A 6,000-nucleotide genomic window follows, 5' to 3' on the forward strand; every position below is an offset into this window, starting at 1 on the left:
TGGAAGGAAAGTTATGACTAACCACGACAGCATATTAAAAAGCAGAGACATTACTTTGCCAACAAAGGTCCGTCTAGTCAAGGCTATGGTTTTTCCAGTAGTCATGTATTGATGTGAGAATTGGACTGTGAAGAAAGCTGAGTGCCAAAGAATTGATGCTTTTGAACTGTGGTGTTGGAGAAGACTCTTGAGAGTCCCTTGGACTGCAAGAAGGTCCAACCAGTCCATCCTAAAGGAGATCAGTCCTGGGTGTTCATTGGTAGGACTGATGTTGAAGCTGAAACTCCAATACTTTTACCACCTGATGTGAAGAGTTGACTCATTGGAAAAGACCTCGATGCTATGAAAGCTTGAGGGCAGGAGGAGAAGAGGACAACAGAGGATGAGGTGTTTGGATGGCATCACTGACTCAATGGGCATGAGTTTGGTTAGGCTCCTGGAGTTGGTGTTGGACAAGGAGGCCTGATGTGCTGCGGTTCATGGGAGTCACAAAGTCAGACACAACTGAGCGACTAAGCTGAACTGAACTGAATTAAATTTGCTCGTTCCCATCCATTTTATTTCTCTGATTCCTAAGATGTTGATGTCACTCTAGCCATCTCCTGCTTGACCATGTCCAGTTTATTTGATTCATGGACCTAACATCTCAGTTTCCTATGCAATAGGAAAAGCCATCAGACTTTTTTCCACCACCAGACATATCCTCAACTGAGCATTGTTTCCCCCTTTGCCTGGCTTCTTCATTCTTTCTCGAGCTCTTAGTAATTGCCCTCTGCTCTTCTCCAGTAGCATATTGGACACCTCCCAATCTGGTGGGCTCATCTGGAGTCATGTCTTTTTGCCTTTTCATACTGTTCATGGGGTGCTCAGGTCAAGAATATTGGAGTAGTTTGCCCTTTCCTCCTCCAGTGGACCACTTTTTGTCTGAACTCTTCAGTATGATCCATACGTCTTTGCATGGCCCTGCATGCTTGGCTCATAGCTTCACTGAGTTATGAAATGATTAAGTCAGTCAAAACAAACAGGTTAAGTCAGTCAAAACAAACAGGTTTGTTCATATAGATGGAGCTTGGAAGAAAATATGAATAATTCCATTTCTTTTCACTTTCTCTCATAATAGAGGAAATATATGCAAACCACATATGGTTTTAACTATATCTAAGCATTAGTAAAATATTAAATGAAGGCATTGGAGAAGACTGTATATTAAATTTATAATAACTAGCTTGAAGTAAAGGTGGGGAAAAACAACAAATTAAGTATCTGCTGTCTGACCTTTCAGCAAGTGATACATAGCCTTTCCAACTCCATTCTACATTTTTTTGTTTCCTACAATGGATTTGATATGCTCTGAGAAAATGAAAAAAAGGAAAAAAGCATTTAAAAAAAACTTTAAAATCTTACTTTCTATATTTTATAATATCTAAGTTTTAAAATGCTACTATGAGTGGTAGTTAAAATTAATCATTCAACCCATATTTTTAATCACAAAATATATTTTGTTGTTTAGTCGCTAAGTTGTGTTCAACTCTTTTAGTTAATATACAGTAGGCACTTTTGTTTGTTTGTTTGTTTGTTTGTTTGTTTTGGGAGGGAGCCTTCCCTGATAGTTCAGTTGGTAAAGAATCCACCTACAATGCAGGAGACATTTTATTCCTGGGTCAGAAAAATCTGCTGGAGAAGGGGTAGGCTACCCACTCCAGTATTCTGGCCTGGAGAATTCCATGGACTGTATAGTCCGTGGTGTTACAAAGAGTCTTTCATTTTCAGGCACTTTTTTAGGGGTAAAAATATTAACATGGATATGGCATTATCTCTACTTTTAAGAAACTATTTACTGTGGAATGATGTACAAATTGCTAGGCATTTCTTTTTTTTTTCTAGTCATTTCTAAAGATGGAAAGATAAAGAAGATATAGAAAGATAAGGAAGCGGTGCTGAGAGAATTTAGGAGAGATATCTTATTATGTGTTGGTGAATATAAGAGGTGATCAGGCATACTTTCCTATTTGTTGTTTAGTCACTAAGTCATGTCCAACTCTTTTGTGACCCCCTGGACTATAGTCTGCTAGATTCCTCTGTCCATGGGATTTCCCAGACAAGAATACTAGAATGGGTTGCCCTTTCCTTCTCGAAGGAATCTTCCCAACCCAGGGATCAGATCCATGCTTCCTGCATTGCCAGACGGATTCTCTGTCACTGAGCCACCAGAGAAGCCCATACTTTCTGATAGGAAGTGATATATAAACTATGACTTAAAAGCTAAGAAGGAGTTAGCCAGGTGAAGAAGCAAGGGGAGTGCAGCAGCATGTTCTCTGGCTTAGAGACTCTTGCCATCATGGAACATTAAAGAAACTGCAAATACTTCAGCATACCTAGAGTAGAGATTATCTGTGGTCAGCACACATTTCACTTATGTCAGAGTTCTTGTAATCAGATAAGAAGCTAGTTCAGTTCAGTCACTCAGTTGCGTCCAAATGTTTGTGACCCTATGGGCTGCAGAACACCAGGCTTCCTTGTCCATCACCAACTCCTGGAGCTTACTCAAACTCATGTCCATCGAGTAGGTGATACCATCCAGCCATCTCATCCTCTGTCGCCCCCTTCTCCTCCTGCCTTCAATCTTTCCCAACTTCAGAGTCTTTGCCAATGAGTCAGTTCTTCACATCAGATGGCCAAAGTATTGGTTTCAAGCTTCAGCACCAGTCCTTCCAATGAACATTCAGGACTGATTTCCTTTAGGAGGGACTGGCTGGATCTTTTTACAGTACAAGGGACTCTCAAGAGTCTTCTCCAGTAGCACAGTTTAAAAGCATCAATTCTTCAGTGCTCAGCTTTCTTTATGGTCCAACTTTCACATCCATACATGACTACTGGAAAAAACAAATCTTTGACTAGATGGACCTTTGTTGGCAAAGTAATATCTCTGCTTTTTAATATGCTGTGAAGGTTGACCATAGCTTTTCTTCCAAGGATCAAGTGTCTTCTAATATCACGGCTGCAGTCACCATCTGCAGTGATTTTGAGGCCCCCCAAAATAGTCTGTCACTGTTTCCATTGTTTCCCCATCTATTTGCCATGATGTGATGGGATTGGATGCCATGATCTTAGTTTTGTGACTGTTGAGTTTTAAGTCAACTTTTCCACTCGCCTCTTTCACTTTCATCAAGAGACTCTTTAGTTCTTCGCTTTGTGCCATAAGGGTGGTATCATCTGTGTATCTGAGGTTATTGATATTTCTCCCAGTAATCTTGATTCCAGCTTGTGCTTCATCCAGCCCAGCATCCGTCTAGTCAAGGCTATGGTTTTTCCAGTAGTCATGTATGGATGTGAGAGTTGGACTGTGAAGAAGGCTGAGTACCGAAGAATTGATGCTTTTAAACTGTGGTGTTGGAGAAGACTCTTGAGAGTCCCTTGGACTGCAAAGAGATCCAACCAGTCCATTCTGAAGGAGATCAACCCTGGGGTTTCTTTGCAAGGAATGATGCTAAAGCTGAAACTCCAGTACTTTGGCCACCTCATGTGAAGAGTTGACTCATTGGAAAAGACTGATGCTGGGAGGGATTGGGGGCAGAAGAAGAAGGGGACGACCGAGGATGAGATGGCTGGATGGCATCACTGACTTGATTGACCCTAGTCTGAGTGAACTCCGGGAGTTGGTGATGGACAGGGAGGCCTGGTGTGCTGCGATTTTGGGGATCGCAAAGAGTCGGACATGACTGAGCGACTGAACTGAACTGAACTCTGCATATAAGCTAAATAAGTGGGGTGACAATATACTGTCTTGACATACTCCTTTCCTGATCTGGACCCAGTTTCTTGTTCCATGTCCAGTTCTAACTATTGCTTCTTGTCCTGCAAACAGATTTCTAAGGAGGCAGATAAGGTGGTCTGGTATTCCCATCTCTTTAAGAATTTTCAGAGTCTATTGTGATCCACACAGTCAAAGGCTTTGGCATAGTCAATAAAGCAAAGGTAGATGTTTTTTTTTTTTTTTTTTTTCTGAAACTCTCTTGCTTTTTTGATGATTCAACGGATGTTGGCAATTTGATCTCTAGTTCCTCCATCTTTTCTAAATCCAGCTGGATTTAGAAAGAAGCAGCTGGGGAAGTAGGCAAGTCTTTAGTTTTATTTTTCTTTGAAACTTCCCCTATTGTCATTATTTGGCAGTCTGCTTTTGTAATAAGTGGTCAATGTAGCCTTTCTCACTTTAAAAATTAACAAATTAGTTTACTTTTTTAAATATAAATTTATTTATTTTAATTGGAGGCTAATTAGTTCACAATATTGTATTGGTTTACTTTTTAGAGCAGTTTTATTTAGGAAGTTTCGAGAAAAACTGAACAAAAGGCACAGAGAGTTCTCATATACTTTTCCTCACCCCCCAATTTCCAGTATTATTAACATCATGCATTAATGGAATATATTTTGTTATAATTGATGAACCAATATTGATAAATTATTATTTACTAAAGTTCATAGTTTACATTAGGCTTCATTCTTTGTGTTTTACAATTCTATGGATTTTGACAAATTCATAATGTATCCATTATAGCATTATAATGTTATAATAACACATTCTAAAAACATTACTTTATAACATTGCATTATAGTAACATGATAGTTTCACTGCCTTAAAAGTCCTGTGTTCCACGTATTCATCCCTCCTTCTTTGTCACATTCATGTCATTTGATTGTCAATCTGCTCAGAAATTTATTCCATTTTAAATTTATTTTTTCTAATTATTGGACTATAATTGATTTACAATGTCACATTAGTCTCATGTGTACAGCAGAGTTATATATATAGAAATTTTTTTTGCATTTTGCAATTTATTCATGTGCTTTGCATTTTACTTGATGTGCTACTTACTTGTTTTTTTTAGATGTTACACTCCTTAAGATTAGAAAAGATTTTAAGAGATCACCTAGCCCAGGGATGTTCAATTGCCCAAAAGTTTTCCTGATCCATTTGCTTGTCCATGGAAGATACTGTTAAAGGATTATAGAGATCTTTCTTATTGAGCCTCAGAATTCTTCTCAACACATTACTTTAGAGAGACAACAACAGTCACCAGATTTTGCACAAGATTTAAAAGCTGTTTGATACTTTAATCTGAGTCAACCTCATTTTACCAAAAAGGAAACTGAAATCCAGAAAAATCTGTTGATTTACCCGAGGATGCAAAGCTGGTAACTTGCAAATCACAAATAAGTTGAGTCTGGGACTTCTTACTCAACCCAGTGATGTTTCTACTATGCATTTCTTAGAGTCATCTTAAAAAAAAATGTGACATGACAAAAATATTATAAAGTGCATACTTCAAGATTTTTTCAAAAACATGCATTTCAGTTTCCAGTGCTGATCAGTTCTGCTGGTTACAAAGCAATCACTACTTAAAGCTTTTTAAAACTGATCTGTACATCTTTTTCTTCAAGGAAAACATGATGTAGATAACCCTTATGGAAGACATGTAAATGGAGTTTTTCTGATTAAAATAAGTGTGTGTTTTTATTATGTGTATTTGGGTGAACACGAGTCTGGCTGGCTCTGTTTTCCACCCCTGCACTCTGCCAAACATCAGATAATTTTCAGGAATCCCTCAGTCTCTACCAAGAATAGTTTGAAAGCCATTGCACTAGAGGAACAAGTATTTCTGCCTAAGGAATTATTAATTTTATGTATTCATATTTCCACATCACAGATATCATATATCTTTTCTTAACACAAAGGCTCATAGACTGATACATCAAATATCTCCCAAATTATGCACATGAACTAAATGTATAGAACAGGTTATTAATGACTAACCTTTATAATGTACTTGAATTAATAAATAGACTTCATATTAGATGATTAAATCAGATCAGTGCTTCTATAGAAGACTATCTCTATATAAGTAAGGTAAAATTATTGAAATATATCTTGGTTACTTATACTACGTTGCACACAGTACTTCAATTTTTAAAAAACTAACTTGAAATACATTCTAATCTCGG

The sequence above is a fragment of the Ovis aries genome, chromosome X, assembly GCF_016772045.2.
Source record: "Ovis aries strain OAR_USU_Benz2616 breed Rambouillet chromosome X, ARS-UI_Ramb_v3.0, whole genome shotgun sequence".
NCBI lineage: Eukaryota > Metazoa > Chordata > Mammalia > Artiodactyla > Bovidae > Ovis > Ovis aries.